A 15,821-nucleotide genomic window follows, 5' to 3' on the forward strand; every position below is an offset into this window, starting at 1 on the left:
GTAGCTTTATCACAGATTATCAAAGGGAACTGTGATCCTAAAAAGGCCAAACTAACTTGATACGACCCAAATATGGCCTGTGACCCAGTTATTTGCTCCAAATTGTCATGTAAGGAAACTTTTTTTTTTCTCATTCTTTCTTCTGTTACCTCGTAGGCATTTCACATGAGAACTTGAGCAGTGTTTCTTTGAGGACATTCCTTATCACTTACAATCCTGGTCCTAGGACTCCTCTAACTTCCATGCCTCTGCGGTGTTTTCAGTGCCCATTATCTCTAAGAGGAATCAGCAACAACTCTTGCTCTCAGGGATTTTGACTGCATTTACCATACTGTTCTTATTTATTTACATTGTCAACACTTCATCCACTGATTGTCTGTGCCTGCTCTGTTAGTCCTGTGTCTTATAGACAATTAAGTTGTTTCTACTTACTCTTGCACTGCGTTTCCTATGTTCTCAAAATGCAGCTCATTGAAACCCTGTGTTAGCTGTCGTCTTCTTTGCTGTGGGGAAAATTGAATAGAAAACAGCTCTGCCTGGGCTGGTGGCAAGAAAGGAATTTCCAAAGATGGAGAAGGATGATGATAAAAAATGATGAAAGCCGGGATGAGGCAGGTTTATAATTTCTTTTAAGTTAAATTTTCACTAGGGCTTCCTTTCCTGGTACCTGGCTGATGTGAGACGTAAAGACAGTAAACAGCCATTTACAAATGTAAACCTGTAAACATCCCAGAGATAATGAAGCAGATAGTTTGGGCTTAAAAGGGTAGTGTACTATTTAATGCTCCCAGTCAGTGTCTTATTTTCCTGATTATCAGCTTGTTTGATCCAACATTTTTCTGGCTTGTGAGTTCATACGGTTTCATCTGACTCTGGGATCCAGTGTATCCAATGATAACTTATCATCAGAGCCAGATAACTTGTGTTCTGGAAAGTACTTTCGGTTTGCTGCATCGGATTTATGCCAGACCCTCATCTTCAAGTCCTGTTAGGACTAGCCTGACAAATCCTCAAAGTCTAGGCTCTGTTTGCTTGGTCTTGGTTGAACCTGGACTAGTTCAGGTTGATCCTGAACCAGGAGCTACTGTCCTGAACTGGACAGTAATGATGAGCAAAGGGCAGAAGGAATTGTTATTTTCTTATTCTCTCTCTCTCTCTTTTTTTTTAAGCTAATGTTTATCAAGAGCTAATTAAGCCACACACTGTGCTATTTCGTGCGCATTACCTCTTTGGATGTTTATAGCAACCTTAGGCACTTACTCCGCCTCTGTCTTTCTGAGGCTTTCCCTCCCTCTACTACGGGTTGACTGGTCTTCATAACTCACTGGATGCTCGAGGCCAGTGGATTATTCTTCCAGTGCACTGAGTCCTTCAGCTGCTTTCAGTGGAGGGATGTGCTCGGAAGGATCTATGGAGCTTGTTCCCAAGCCTGTTTCTCAGATGCGTTTGTTGTTGAAGTTATGTAAATCGATTAAATATTATGTAAAGTTGTAATATATAGGTGGGAAAGAAAGATACTGTTTTTATGAAAACTTAAGTTGAATGTTTAGAAGGTCCTAAGGAATTCACTAATGAAGTTGCTGTTCAACTTAGTGTGGTGGGAAAATCTAGAAGGATTTTGTACTTAGACCGTTTTGCAAGTGTCTGCATGTTCTGCTTCTTGTTAAAGAAAGTAAAACTGGAGATTATATAATACATTATGGGTGTGGTTTATGCAAAAAAGAAAAAAAGGCTTTTGCACTATCATAAGCTTGATGAATGTTCATCATTCATATATTTTAAGTTACTGCAAGATATTTAAGGTATGTTTGTATCACTTTAGGACTCCCCCTTTTAACGGATATTTTTGCTTATGTAACTAATTCCAGGACTGAGTTATGTGGGATACGGAGCCTGCAACAATGTGATGGCATTTTGCAGGTAAGGAAACTGAAGTTTGCAGAGATTATGTAACTTGTCCTCTTTTTCCAGAGGATTAATGATTCCCCCAGTGGATATTGCAAAACTAGGATCGGGTATACATGTTTCATATGTTGGGAAATTGCTTGATCCTATATCAAGGTTTTTTTTTTTTTAAACCTTTATGTAATATGCATATTGGTGCCTAAAACCATTTTTGATGGTGATGATAAATTTAAAACACTGTGACATTATAATTAAAATGCGTTAAGAGTGAAAAAAAAGCAGATTATAAACCCTATTTATAATATAAATCCATTTTTTTAAAAGATTTTATTCACTTATTTGACAGAGAGAGACACAGCAAGAGAGGGAAGATAAGCAGGGGGAGTGGGAGAGGGAGAAGCAGGCCTCCCGCCGAGCAGGGAGCCCTTTGTGGGGCCTGATCCCAGGACTCTGGGATCATGACCTGAGCTGAAGGCAGACGCCCAACGACTGAGCCATCCAGGCGCCCCATAAATCCAGTTTTGAGAAGAAATATATTTATCCAATTTTGGGGAGAATATATATGCTTTAGGTGATCATTACTATCAAATACGCATATCTCCACATAAACTAGATGGACAACATTTGTACCAAGTCTTAAGGATTGTTTTTATTTCTGAGTGGTAAGAGGAGAGATCATTTCTTTATTTTGCTTTTCTGTATTTTAAAAAATTGCCTCTAGGCATACATAATATTTTTATGATCATTTAAAATGTTCTAAAAAACCAATCATGGGCTTGATTTTTTTCATTCTCCTTCACGTTAAAAAAATGTGCTGATTGGTCTATTATTACAGTCATTTTAATAATGGTGGCATGAAATCAGGGGAAGTGAAGGAATCTTCTATAATATTTTTCCTTTGTCTGGTCTTCTGGACAAATCGCTTTAAAAAACAGGCTTGCATTCTGACCGGCTTTTCTCTGATACCTGACAATTCGTCTCAGATGTTTCTCTCCTGGGTCTACCAATGTCTTATCAGTGCTGCGTTCTGAAGAATTGAATGCAGTATGAGTTGATTTAACAGAGCTCTGTCATCCTCGATCTCTATTATGTCTAAGATTATAAGAAGTCTCCTGTCTTGTGACCTGGAATGGCCCCGCTAGAATGAATAATTCACCATCTAGTCTTCTCCAGTCACCCTATCTATGCCCTACCTGTTTTAAATGGAAGTTTTCTAACAAATGAAAAAATATGGGTAAATAATTTTTCAGATTTTATTTCTTACACCCCTGTAGTAGATTTCTGAGTTATATAAATGTGCAAATGAAAGCTGTCTCTTATTATCCACCTGGCTTTCTCCATGCAATTCATTTAGCTATATCTCTGTCTTTTCTTTTTGATGTAACAATTGATGAGATGAGGATGAATTGTAATGTTACTTGTCTGGGGTCTGAGAGAGATATGCCTGAGGAATGCAATGATTAGGGTGGGAGGGGTGTTTCTGTGTGAGAAACATACTCTTTTTTAAAAATCAGCATTGGTGGAAAATTGCCAGCTGGTCCATGGAGCTTTTAGTTAAAAACAAAGTCCTAGGTTATAGTTTTCCACAGAAACATGGCAATAATTCATTAAACTTTAACAGTTTAATCCAGAAGTCCATGATGGTGGGGGGCCTCCGTGTGAAGCATAGAAAAAAAATCTCTCTGAGGTTTGGTGCAATTTTCTTGCTTTTAATCTGGTGTTCAGGGTGTTTCCAGTCATCCTTGCTTCACAGTTGGGAGTTTTTCCTTGGTGTTCTCATAGACTGTAGAAGGAATGATAAAACAGCTGTTATCAGGCTGCTGGAGAATCTCTGTCTTACCTCACCAGAATAGGAGGGTGAGATACAGATGTTGTTTAATAAAGAACTTAAGAGACAGGTCAGCCTGTCCAGCCTGGATGAACACAAGGCTGTAATTGCTCAAGTGGGGACACATGTTACACCCCGAAGAGGATTCTGTTTGACAGCTCCAGCTTTTCTGGCTGAGTCCTCTGAGAGGTGAGAATAATGATGTCTGTGGATATATATTGATGTGTGTAAGGGGGAAACAGGGCGGGTGGCTGTGGCAGATTTGAGAGACACGAAATGTTTTAACTTTTCCTTTGTCTTCCAAATTTAAGACACTTGTGGCGTAAGAATTGTCCTAAGAGTTCAGTATTTGGCTTTTCACGAACAAGTCAATACTCAATGCAAATCCACTTGCCAGTCCACAACTTGGAAACAAATGGAAAGTATGAAACGATGAATCAAATTATAGAGATTTCATGAACAGAGAACAAGAGGGAGTTCACTCAAATGATCTCTCAGGACAGCATCCCAAAACTTGTGCTGACAATAAACTGATCCATAGAGGCCTGATTCCGCTCTAGGTCAGGTGTCACAGGCTCCCCACCCACCCAAGTGCAGGCTATGAACCTTTCCAATGATTAAACACTTCTCACACTTTGGTGGGCAAACAAATCACATATTAGTGTGAGAAGAGCTCTAAAAAAAACTGTAGATGATAAGTTTCATTTCTTTAAAACTACTGTCACTTTTTGTCTATCATTTAAATACAATATAAAATCTTTTTACCAAAAAAAGAAAAAAAATTAAAAAAATAAAAGAGAAATAAAATATCTTTTAATCTAACCCCATTATCCAATGGTAATTATTGTCAACATCTTGGTGTATTGTATGCTTTTCCGTACTGTTTCTTACGTGTGTAAACCCCCGCTTTCCACATACATTTTAATTTTTTAAAATGATAATCACATGAATCATCACATTCATATTATATAATAACGTGCTACTTTCACTTGATGATATCATGGTCATTGTTTCGTGTCAATACATTAAGCCTAGGTTATAATTTTTAATAACCACATTGTAATCAATTGTGTGGATTTGTCATTAGTCATTAAGCTGATTCCTTATAGATGGACCTTTTGATGGTTTCCACCATTCTGCGATTATAACAAACTCTATGATAAGTACCTTTGCAATCTTTTTTTTTTACACATTTGACAAATTATGTTAGAAAATAGAATTTCTGAAAAAAAGAAATTGATAGCTACAGCCAAACTGTCACCTAAAGATGTTAAACCAATTTATGTTCCTGCCAATAGTGTATGAGAATTCCTGTTTTCTCAAGCAGTTGCCAACATTAGGTTTTGTGTTTGAAAAAAGTCTATATTAATCTGTTAAATTAAAAATATTATCAGTTTGTTGTCCTGATTTGCATTTATTTTTTAACTAATAAGAGAATTTTTTATTTACTTGTAACCATTTGTATTCTTTTACCATCTGCCTTTTGTTCATTTTTTTTTAAATTTATTTTTTATTTTATTTATTTATTTATTTTTTAAAGAGGGAACATAAGCAGGGGGAGTGGGAGAGGAAGAAGCAGGTTCATAGCAGAGGAGCCTGATGTGGGGCTCGATCCCAGAACGCCGGGATCACGCCCTGAGCTGAAGGCAGACGCCCAACCGCTGTGCCACCGAGGCGCCCCCTTTTGTTCATTTTTTATCCTATTGGGCTGTTTATATTTTCCTTATTGATTTTTAAGTTCATTATGTATTAAGCATATTAATTATTTTGTCATGAATTCTTCCCCGTAAGCCCCCCAGTTTGTCAATTGACTCTTTAAAAACCTTGTTCATGGTTTTTTGGGTCAAAGAGAAACTTTAAAAATGGTGTATAATAAAATCTATTCATCTCTTCCCTTTATGATTTCTTTTTTTTTTTTTTTTTAAAGATTTTATTTATTTATTTGACAGAGATAGAGACAGCCAGCGAGAGAGGGAAACACAAGCAGGGGGAGTGGGAGAGGAAGAAGCAGGCTCATAGCAGAAGAGCCTGATGTGGGACTCGATCCCGTAACGCCGGGATCACGCCCTGAGCCGAAGGCAGACGATTAACCGCTGTGCCACCCAGGCGCCCCTCCCTTTATGATTTCTATCTTTGGTGTAATTCCCAGCCCAAGATTATATTAATTTTATTGATATTTTCTTCTAGTATTTTTATGATTTATTTGTTCTTATTTGAATCTTTAGTCTATATGGAATGTTTCATACATTCCATTATATACAGCACTGGTTAGTAACTTAACCCTGTCTCCTGAAATGGTTAACTACATTCTCTATCATCACATATTGAATTTTCCATCATTTCATTATTATTTTGAGATGCTTTCTTTATTAGATTATAAATTCTGATACATACTGGGTCTTTTTCTGAATTTACTCTTGTATTAAGCCATCCACTTTTATGCCAGCATCATACCCTTTCAAAAACTCTAACCTAATATAGTGAGCGACTGGAGGGCATATCTTTTTGTCTACTTAGCCATTGTACGCCACCGTCTTTCCATAGCGGCTATGAATGTATGCCTTAAGTCCAACCCTGTTACTTACTACATGTCTAATCACAGGCAAATTACCCACCTCTTTCATGCGCTGATTTCTTCATATGTAAAATGAAGAAAATAATACCCCACAGAGTTGTTGTGACAAGTGAAGTAATCTGTGTAAAGCTCTCTGTGCAGAGCTTGGAATATAGTATGTTCACCAATAACTGTTAGCTCATAATGGAAAGACATTTAGGACATAGTCCTTCTCATGGTTTTGCTCATGACTTGATTGGAGAGATTAAGGATAAATATGAAAGAGGAGATAATTTGATGACACCCCATAAGGTGAATTTGCACATTCCAACCCTCCCCTCTGTTAGATGGCAGACTCGGGGCTGCCGTGGCAGAGACAGAGATGTGGGTAGGGCAGCTGGCTGCTCGAGACATATTTCAGGGTGGCAGTGACTTGATTTGGTCATCAGTGTCCCGGAATTGGTTCTCAGCTTTGTGGTCCTGTTGACCTAGAGTCAGTTCGGATCTGGAGTCACACCCAGCAGATATATGGTTTCAGGTTATCTGATCTGAGAAGACGCACATGTCTAATGAAACAGAGCTCACTCTCAGATCATGTGCCCTGTCCGGAAAGCACGGAGATCTGCGTTCTGCTGGCTGTTCTTATAAACATGGTACAATCCCTCTCTTCATTTTTTTGTCTACCAATCATTATGATGTTCAGGTTTCCCAAATCAGCGGGTGCCCTGATGTGGTTGCAGCTTATCTGGTGCCTTCTCGCTCATGGAGTCTGAGTCCCTTAAATTGTTCATGAATGTGGATCTCCCACTGTTGGGAAGGCCTGCCTTGGATACTGCCTATGACACTGAAATGACTTAATGTGACTTATATTAACTTGTTATGCTCCTTTTCTATTCCTTAATCCAGCAGCTATTCCTTATGGCAGCCTCTCAAAGCTGGATAAATTATTTCTGCACCCCCAAATAGAGTAACTCTTCTAGAACAGGAGTAGTTACTTTTTAATGCAATATCTATCTCCTGTTCACTATTGGATCAATATGGACAAATTCACGTTCTTTGCCTACTTTTCCTTGATTACACATGCACACCTCTCTTCTGTTGCTACAGCTCTTCTTTATACTTATTATCAAATACACTTGATTACATGATAACCTTCATTTCCTACATTCTAGCCTTTAGAATGTTGGGCTTGGCAGATTCCTAAATCCATGCAACAACACATTTACACATCAACTCTTAGGACCACTGAATATGCTAATCTCTTGTATGCTGACTTTTACCACCTTCTGTTTCAATGGGTGGTTGTTTCCTGACCTTGCCTCCAAGTTCAGAGGGTGTAGATTCTTGACTATGGCCCCCAAATGAGCGGTGACTTCTTTCATGCTACTAAAAGGAAGCTTGTGCTTTCATCGGAGTTCCATTTTCTTTGGGTGACACCAGACAAGGGAGTTATAGTTTCCACATCTAATGTTATCTATCTATAATATAATAGCGGGCTTTATTGTTCCAAACTGCTGTTGAAAGACACAACCACTACTGAGCCATTACCTATATATATTTTTATCACCCACTATTCATTATAATGCTGTTGTGTTCTGTCAGCGTTATCAGAGGCAACCAGTATTTATTACGTATCCACTGGATGTGTGACATTGTGGTAGGTGCTGCCAAGGGCACTGGTTTAGAATGAAGCATTACATGGGAAGAGGGTGACAATTTTTCTTTATAGTGAGTGCACCACTCTACCTTTCACTGTAGTTTTGGCCACCGGGTTGGTCAAATTATTCATTTTGTCCCTTGGACTCTGTTAGGATTTTCTAGAAATGTGTGTTTGTCATGTGTTTTAGATGGGCTCACTGCAGTATGGCCTTTTTGTGAATACAGTAAGAAAAGATAGTCCCTTCCATTATTTACATAGATATGTGTGTGTATATATATTCATTTCATTCATTCATTATCTATCATCTATCTATCTATCTATCTATCTATCTATCTATCTATCTATATTTCATTTCAGTGTATATGCTGTGAAGCTGGGTTAATTTAATAGAAGACTTATAAATATTTCTAGACCCACTTACCCAAAAAAACTTAGCTTACCTTATTACACATCGTATCCTGGAATTTCTGGTGAGGACTTAATGTTCCCTTCTGGGAGCAGTTTCTGACTTCTTGGTGTCTGATCAGTATAGAGTCTGAGCTCCCAATTTTCTTAGTCTTTGGATTCATCAACCATCTTAAGTCTCACAGTGTATATGGAGCTGCAGTAATCACCCTGTTGGTATAGTGGGTCTGAGGTACTGGTCGATTTTGACGTACACAGTATGCCCTTTGATCCTACTGTCTCTTGGTCTCTGGGGTGCCTGCCATTGTATCATAGAGTCTTGCTATATACTGACAAGTGGCAAATCTACATTGATCTTTTTGAAGTTTTAGATGCTGCTTTTATTATGCAAATGATGATGGTTTGAGTTGTAACTCCTTTCTTATTCTCTACCCAAAGTGTCTTAGCAGAGCTAGAATTAGTCCTGGTGTCATCACTGGTCATACCAGGTAGAGGGCTGCATGACATTTTTTTGGACACCAAGAGGGACTCATTGTATCAAACACAGAAGCAAGCTAACCCATTAAACAAGGCATTTCAGTGCAGTGGAACTCACTTGGTGTATATGATAGTCATCATTATTAGTAAAAATATTGATAAAAATTTTAATGCGTGCAATCTCATCATTTTACATAATAGCCAGGTATTTGTTAGGCTTTAATTTGCATGATGGTGTATGTTTTCCATGTGCGTCCTTTTATTCCGTGTGGGCAAAGTAGATACCATTGCCTTGTGGGGGCCATCATGGGGTATTGGAGAACCAGACAAACCTGGGGTTGGATTCCACCCCAACTACTCTAATCACTCAGTAGAAATGCAAGTGACTTAAGTGCAAGCAAACAGCTTGAGGGTTGTATCATTGGGTTCCAGTCAGGAGGCTGCAAGCGTAGGAGTTATTTTAGCAGAGAATTTAATATTAAGAATTGTTAAGTGAGTGTTAGAGAAATGAAAAGGGTAAAAATGAACACCTGGGTATCATGGCGGTGATGATGCAGGAAGAAGCTACCATCCCTCAGTTGGGGAAACAAGAGGAAGAAGATGGAATTATTGGGGCGCCTGGGTGGCACAGTGGTTGAGCGTCTGCCTTCGGCTCAGGGCGTGATCCCGGCATTCTGGGATCGAGCCCCACATCAGGCTCTTCCGCTATGGGCCTCCTTCTTCCTTTCCCACTCCCCCTGCTTGTGTTCCCTCTCTCGCTGGCTGTCTCTATCTCTGTCGAATAAATAAATAAAATCTTAAAAAAAAAAAAAAAAGAAGATGGAATTATTAGAACTTAGAAGATTGGAGGAAGGGCCTCGCAGGGCTGGGCTGCAGATCTCTGAGGCGGGTGTGCCGGCTGGGCTGGTGTCACTGAAGGGCTGCTTCTACGAGCGTTAGAAAACCTGTACACTTTACGCACTGTTGCTACTGCATTGCAAACTACTACTGCAGGCAGGAACGAGCTGCTGCGGCCAGAGCTAGGGAGTGTTGTTGCTGGGATGAAGGAGGCAAGAACAAGAACAGGAGTAAACCAGGTAGGCACGAATCCTTCTTCTTCCTGCAGTCTTGCCCTCTCTCTGACGCCCCCTAGTGACAGAACCTAACAGGGAGCCGCTCGGTCTGTGGTCTGCGGTCTGCGGAGTCCCAGGCCCACCCGGCCCCCCAAAGCAGAGCAGAGAAGGCTCCTGTGAGACCAAGAAACAGTCGTTACATAGCCAGCGCAGGCATGATGTTGCCTACTCCTGTGGGTTGTTATTGAAATTTATGTAAAGAATCAAGTGTGATGACTCGTTCATAGTAAGGGCTAAAATCCTCTGTTCTTTTCAATTCTTACTACTTTACAAAGTCTTCTACCAGCCTAGTTCTTGAAGATTGTCAGTTACCCTTTTATAACTCCGATTCCTCTGCTTTGACCCCATTCCCACCATAGTAGCATTTTACGTGTGGATCAGTGGTGTTGGCTCTGGAATTCATTGGTTATTAGCTGTGGCCTTTGGGCAAGTTAATGAAGTTCTCCAAGCCTGAATTTACATTACATGAGATCAACATGGACAGTGCTTAATTCAAAGCCTGGCAAGTAAGTGTTTAAACATGTTAGCTGCCATCATTGTCGCCCTCATCATCACAGTCATTACTGAATGTGTATGGAGAAGGAGAAACGAAAGAGCCTCAACTTGAGATACATCGGAGAAGCCAGCTCTCTCCAGAATCACCAATGATTAACTTTCTCTCTGAAGCCTAACCATTCTAATGAAAAAGAAGCAGTTTTCCTTGTTTGCCATCTACCTCATTTTTGATTCTTCAAAAAAATTCTCTGTTTCTAAGCTTTGATTTGATATTCTGAAAGAAACCAATATTACCAATTCCGTTTTGTATTAGGGGATATTGAGACCTGAGATTCTTTGAGACTTTCCCTGAGTCATGCATGTGCTTGTAAAAAGGCCTGGAAGGGATTCAAAAATCCATCATGCCACTATCAGGGACTCTTGAATTCTGAAGCATTCCTGGCTCCCACTTGCTCAGGGATATGGAGACTGTCACTAGAAATTCAGAACGAGTGTTCTGCATGGTAATGCGGTACCTCACTGCTAGGTCCTGAGGCAAGCTGAGGACATCCTGAATTTTATGCATTATGCATGAGAGGGTGTAAGAAATAAAGGATCAATCATCTTCTCCCTCAGATAACATTGATCATTTGCTACACATTATTTGGCTGGGCTCTGTGCAGATTTATTTTCTCCAATGAGAACGAGAAGCAGATTGCCTGTTTTCTTAATGAGCAATGACATCAATCTAGCCAAATCTATCTAATGCACTGGATGACTCTCTCTTTCTCCCTCTCTCTCTGCCCCCCTCTCTGCCATAGTTAGAAGAAATGGGGACAGCTTCTGAAGACCGTGCCAGCTCCTGTGAGGGCGGTGACAGAGTGGGAAAATTGGGTCTAATTCAGGGTGATAAAGAGTCTCTTTCTCTCCCTTTACTTTTTTCTCTCTTTAATTTAAGGCAGTGTTTTCACTCTTCATTTTTCCAGATGGCATATGCTGAGGGGCTGATCTGCAGAAAAGGCCAAGTGAAAAGTCACCCAATAACGAGAACGGAGAAAGATGGCATGCGAAAGGCATGACTCCGTAGTGATGCTAGGACTCTGAGCGGGCTGGAACGGCACAATCACCAGGAAAAATAACAAATACCAATCAGAGAATGTTACTACAGGCACTCCCGCCAACACGAATGACTCTCAGTAACACTGGAATCAGCATGTGGCACCCACGAGCAGTTGGAGTGGAAACTTCTGTTGATACAGTGTTCCCCTCATTGTGCTAGCCAGCAGGCAGTAAATAGGCAGGTGTCGGAGGTATTGGGGTGACTGAAGGTTTGAGAGGAGAGTGGGATGCCTTGCCAGGCACATTCCCTCCTTCAGTTAGACAAGTGTCCACTGGGCTTTGGGACGTTGACTGGCTGGGGTTGGGCAAGTTGGGATTTGGTGGAGCAGACTACCCATGGCAAATCAGGGCTGGCCTGGAGTCCTGGAGGGAATGGCCCCACTGGAGGCTGATTGCAGGGAAACGCCACGCCTATGAGAGAGCAGGTGTCATAGGCCCCTGGCCTGGGGCGGGTGGAGGGGGAGGGGGGGTTGGGCAAGAGGGATCCTAAGAGAGGAAGAAAATGTGTTACTAGGTGGAGGGAGCAGAGGGATAGGGCAACTTCCAGGAGATCCTGCCAATAAATGGCAGTGGTTCAGGCCCTGGGAGGAAGAGAAGAGGCTCTGGTGAGAACAAGGCAAACATACATTTTCTGCTTTGTGGTGGGACACAAAGCTTCCCACATCAGAAATTTCCCACTTACCCTGCAGTGTACCCACCTCCACTGTCTCAGAGTCGCAGAGAAAGATATGGGTTTGAAATGGTTGCGAGCTAATTAATCATGAACATGATAGCACATGGAATCAGTGATGTAAATTGTGAAACGTAAGTCCTGCTTCTGGGTTTTTTTTTCCCCACAGAAATGTAAATATGGGAGAATTTTTACCCAGCCAACATTTGAGAACAAAGAAGACTGGGAGTGTCACGCCTCTACTAATCAGGCTTGCATCCCACTCTGAAGGCCAGGGATGTGGGTCGTTAGAGCCACAGCTCAGGGACAGGGCTGGGAGACCCAGTTAAACAAGCAGTGGAGGGGAAGGAAGGGCTGGGAGGGTGTTGGAGGCTCTGCTGAAATAAGAAGTCACTCTGCCAGACTGTGCTAAGACTATAAAGATTTTCCCATAAAACGAGGGTTTCTTAGCATTTTTTCTTTTGTGTTGTTTCTTCCCTTCCCTTTTCTTTTTTAACAGATGAGGAAACCGTTATGGGGAAGCAAATGAACTTGCCCAAATTAGTGTCAGGTAGAGAGAGAGCTGATCTCTCATCTGTTAATGTGAGTTCAGAGCCTGGTCTCAGCACCGGGTCACACAGCATCTCAGTCGCCTGCTGTAAAGTCTGAGTCGGCCCTGCTCAGAGGCTGCCCTGAGCCAAACCATCACCTTTCTCATTTCACAGCTAGAGAGAGTCCTTTTGTGGATTCACCCTGAGATTAACTGACTGTTTGGGGAGTTCAACCACAACACAGTGTGCGCGGCATGAACTTGGAGTTGGCTCCTAATGAGTCCTTTTATTTTGTAGCCCAATATAGATCATTACGTTGTAGATCTTATTTAAAGTCCTCTTTTTGTATTTAGCCTCTTGCTCTGGCCTGTCAAGATCTTTTAAAATCCTTACCGACAACAGATTCTTCTTCTTTTTTTTCCCCCCTTATTTTTTAAATCCGATACAACACGAAATGAAAACCACAACTCTCTTAAAAGCCCTCTTGTTTCCGAAAGCTTTGACACGTTCAGCAAAGATCTGTTCCTCGGTGTCTGTGTGTGCTATGTTTATTTTCTGCTTTGCCGATTCGTGGAGTCTAACTGTACCCCAATGTGCCTTTAGACGGCAAACTCTTCAGGGCAAGGGCTCTGCTCTTTGTTTTGGCACACGCTGCCTATTACAGGGCTCAGTGTGCACCTGGGGTTCCAGATAAATAATAGCAATCCAGGAGGATTTCTCACTCGCAGAGCCACACGAGCCCTTGCAGGCCGCCAGTTAGCTTCCTTTAAAGAATATCCGAGTGACCGATTTTACCTTGACATTGGGTGCCCCCTCCCCGCATCTGTTCCGCCCGCTGCATGGCTGGTACCGGCTGCGTTACTGTTCGCTGCTTCTGCACCGCCCTTAGGAGCCATTCCTGAGCAGTAGCACTTAGGCTTGCAGATCGTGCACGTGTTTATGAATGTTTTGGTTCTGACTCCAGCCAGGCAGCATCCTTCCCCCTCTCCCTCCCCACCGTGTTAGAGCTGAAGTGTGAGTCCCGGATGCTTTCCAGTGGACAGAAGCCAGAGCAGGAGGAGGTAAAGAGGTGGGAGGGGACAGTTTATTTGATTTTTGGCAGTAAAAACAACCAGCCGAAGCCGGAGTTTCACAGATTTTAGCAAAATAGTCTTTGATTTTGGTTTCTTTCTCTCTTTCTTATGAAGAGCTGGAATTGGGGAGGGGTGGGGGGTGGAGGATTACGAGTTTCTTTTGTTAGCTTTGAAAAGAATAGTTTAAATATGGTTAATGTACATGTTATCATTTTCCAAAATATAGGATGAAAGAAATCCTGGTTGGCTCCAGTGGATTTGGAAGCCAACTGTTGCCTGCTTTGGCTGCAGCCAGAGACGATTACTGTAATTCTGTCAAGTGGCACTTTGGCTAACAATTGAAGTGGATCTTTTGGAGGGACCAGGATTCAGCTGAGGGGAAGATGTCTTACAGCCATGAATCCACCTCTTGTTCTGAGATTTAGAATAAAAAGATCAACTTTTAGTCCACCGACTTTTAAGTTGCCATTGCATAAAGAGGGCTTGCTTTTAAACAGACTGACTCCTCAACTCTTGAGTTACCTGGCTCCGTCTCATGCCTTCCGGCTCTTCTTGGCAAACCAGACTCCATCATTAGAAGTGCTTATATTCTCTATCAGATGGTGCTTTCGGACATCATGCTTACATCTCATTCACTTACCTCCAAAGCTTGTCTGTCTAGGAAACTACTATTATCCTGTCGTGTGTGATACATGTGATTGATATTAATTGTATGGTCATGCATTGTTGTTCCAAAGAGTAGCTTTATTTCTTGACTTTATTTATTTACATATTTATCTTTACTGTGAATGTTTTATTTAATCATTTCTATTTACAACTGAAGCTCTGAAAACTCAAAGTTAACATCTCTGCCCATAAGCTTTTTCTTGACTGACTTTAATTTCTGCCTCTGAGTCTTCAGATTTTTTTTTTTTTTTCAAATGAAAGCTATCCGGTGCACTAGGTTCTTGGTCAAGATCTATAAAATGGACACAGTCTAGTTCAATGTTCCACTGTATTCAAGACTGTTTTCCCCATGCAAAGTTTCGTCCTCTGTTTTTCTTCTGATCTAACTTCTAAGCTACGCCATGGTGAGGGGGAGTTACTCTCGTGATGTTCAAGGCAGACAGAAGTCACATCCATTTTCTGCTCTGCTGATGTGCCTGTCGTCTGGTCTCCTGCTATGTCTAACACCTGGAGAAATCACAGAGAAGCAGCTGTCCCTCTTCTCACCCTCCTGGTGTCTGCATTCTCCTCCTCTTCCTTCTCCCGTTGGGGGTCCCTTCTCAGATAGGCTCTTAGAACCATTCATCGGCTTGTCTTCACTCTGGGCCCGTGCGATACCTGTCGTTCTCCGTGCCTGGTTTGAGGCTGGTGATGGTGGTGAGCCCTTCTGAAGTCTCTGTGCATATGCCATCACACTCTTGTTTCCTTCAAGTTTCAGTGGGGCTCGATAGGTTTGCAAACATTACAGGAGAATGCCCTGGTACCCCTCCAGGCCCAAGTTTGACCAGAGGTGAAAAAGAATAAAAACTTTCCCACTGCTCATTTTTTCCATCTTTTAATCTTAGTTGGATTCCTCCATCTGTCCTCTTCCCATGTGCTCAGACGCTTTTGGAATGGCAGTATGAGGTGGTGGGGAGCCTAGGGAGATAGGGTGGGGACCACCTGCTTTGGATATGTGTACCGATATCTTCTTTCTTACACCTGAAGTCATTTATCTCCAAGTCAAGACTTGGGCATATCTTTTTACTGCTTCCTACGTGTAGTATGTCAACTATGTTTATTTTCAGATTTAGGATAAAAAAATCAACTTTTTATTTCCTCCCTTGGGCTGATGTTGTGCTGATGATGGGAACAACTGCTTCCCCGTGGCAAATGGTAACTCCGTGTCTCTAGGTCTGGATACAGGTGTTGCCGTGAATATTTTATATTTCTTCCTGCTTTATTTGTGTGTAAATGTGTGTGTGTATGTTTGTGTGTGCATTTTGGCAACTAACATAACCAAAGTATTCACACAAAGAACATATTTCTT

General features: G+C 41.4%; 1 protein-coding gene across 9 annotated transcripts in view; it reads left to right on the forward strand.

The window, feature by feature from the left end:
• Nucleotides 1-1,227: 1,227 nt before the first annotated feature.
• LOC123797886 (uncharacterized) overlaps nucleotides 1,228-15,821 on the forward strand; it is a 297,452-nt gene continuing 282,858 nt past the window's right edge. For 7 of the 9 annotated variants that reach the window (XR_015725794.1, XR_015725795.1, XM_087864740.1 and 4 more), the window contains exon 1: nucleotides 1,927-3,922. The gene's annotated coding sequence lies outside the window, so the exon portion shown is untranslated. The other 2 variants (XM_087864736.1, XM_087864735.1) reach the window with 2 other exon arrangements.

This window comes from Ursus americanus, chromosome 9 (assembly GCF_024610735.1).
Source record: "Ursus americanus isolate L20-20 chromosome 9, mUrsAme1.1.p, whole genome shotgun sequence".
Taxonomy (NCBI): Eukaryota; Metazoa; Chordata; class Mammalia; order Carnivora; family Ursidae; genus Ursus; species Ursus americanus.